The 1,781-nt window shown below is 32.3% G+C and overlaps 1 long non-coding RNA gene across 1 annotated transcript; it reads left to right on the forward strand.

The window, feature by feature from the left end:
- Window positions 1-435: 435 nt before the first annotated feature.
- On the forward strand, window positions 436-1,334 carry LOC112904715. Its single transcript, XR_003231298.1, has 2 exons — window positions 436-798; window positions 1,007-1,334. It is a non-coding gene; the product is annotated as an uncharacterized LOC112904715 (long non-coding RNA).
- Window positions 1,335-1,781: the final 447 nt, after the last annotated feature.

Raw genomic sequence — 1,781 nt, forward strand, 5'->3', positions numbered from 1 at the left:
GCGACGCGCTGATGAGATCCAAAAAGATCGAAATCGCGATCCGCGTCTGGCAGTTTCGACAGAATACAGACCACTTCGAATTATTTTGTTAAATTGAAATAGTTTATAAATATGTATTTTCTAATATCATTCCTGTTTATTATTATTTTACGTACAACCAAAGGCGAATCTAACTTGACACAAATGATGCACTTAGTGTCGGATTTCCGACTCATGGAGTGACCCATCATTTTAGTTATGTATGTTACAGCCCGGTATACATAACCCATACGGGACATCGGTTTATTTATGTTAATTAGCAGGTTATCAATGAAAAACAAAAAAAAATTTAATGTTCTTTATTTAGAAAAAATTATATTTTATTATAAATCGAAAATATGCAATATAATATACTTTATTATATTTGTCAGAGGAAAAAAGTATAATTAACTTTCGGTGTGCGATTTTAAACAGAAACTTTCTCACTATTCTCTATATTCTCAGAAAAATAAATTTAAAATTACATTTGAAAATGTTGCATTTTGTTTGCATTTATTAGTACTAATTCAATTTATTAATTCGGACAGTATTCTTTCAAACCGATAGGATGTTGTGAGCATAAAGTTTAACAATATTTTTTACAGAAACAACTTTTTCGCATCCTCACATCAGGCTCTAATAATTACGAAATAGATGTTATCAATAATATAGAAAACATAATAAATAAAGACATACAGTTGCTATATAGAGCCACTGACCAGGTTATGAAGGGCACAGAGGAAGAAGTTTTCTTGAAACGAAAACATGAATGTATAAATGGTAAGAATTTTCAGTTTTCATTGTTTTAGTACTTTTCATTTCGTTTAGAAACTTACTGATTAAGAGAGCTAATTATATCATTCCGAAATTTAAAATTGAAGACTTAAAAAAAAATTAATATATCACAGCTTGTGATATGTATATGGTTTCAATATTTTTCGTTGTGTTTTTTCGATCCTATTTATTTTTTGTAAATATTTTTTTTTAGGGTTTTTTGAAATCAAACTGTATGGATAAGCCATTAAATACATTAGGAGCTACCTGCCATTAGTTATCGGGTGCAGGCGACAGAGAGACGGTAGGCTGCAGCGACGCATTGAAAAGCCTAATGTGACCTAATATACTTTAATTTACTTATGTACACCCATTTTAAAGAATACAAGGATATGAAGAAAACGCTATCTGATTCATTATCAACATGAATGTCTGTGAAATTAAATTCATTATCTTATTTATCACATGTGTAGCGTACGTTCTGGGTAATTATTTTTTTAGTTTGCATGTCATCAAATATTAATAAAATATATGATTTTTAATTTTTACTTTTCCGATACTGAAATCATTACAAACGTCAAAAAAAATTGACCACCCCATCTTGGGCTAATATTGTTCATCCAATCTTGACCTAAAATAGGCTGCCCAGTCTTAGGTAAGTAATGTTTACCAAGTCTTGGTTTAGCATTGGCTGTCCAGTCGTGAATCAAGATTTCTAACTAGGTTTGGGCCGAAGTTACAAATCATGCATTGCCATGGTTGGTCCAATATTGATTGCCAATGTTGGGTTAGTATTGTTCACTAAGTCTTTACTCAACATTGTCTATTCAGTCGTGGACCAAGCATGGCAGCCAGGCTTGGTACGAAATCATGTTCCAAGCGTTTGCCATACTCGGTCCAATATTGGTGGCCAATCTTGGGTTAATATTGTTTACCAAGTCTTGGTTCATCATTGGCTGTCCAGTCGTGAGCCAAGCTTGGCAAGCAGG

This window comes from Agrilus planipennis, unplaced genomic scaffold, assembly GCF_000699045.2.
Source record: "Agrilus planipennis isolate EAB-ADULT unplaced genomic scaffold, Apla_2.0 scaffold146, whole genome shotgun sequence".
In the NCBI taxonomy this organism is placed as follows: domain Eukaryota; kingdom Metazoa; phylum Arthropoda; class Insecta; order Coleoptera; family Buprestidae; genus Agrilus; species Agrilus planipennis.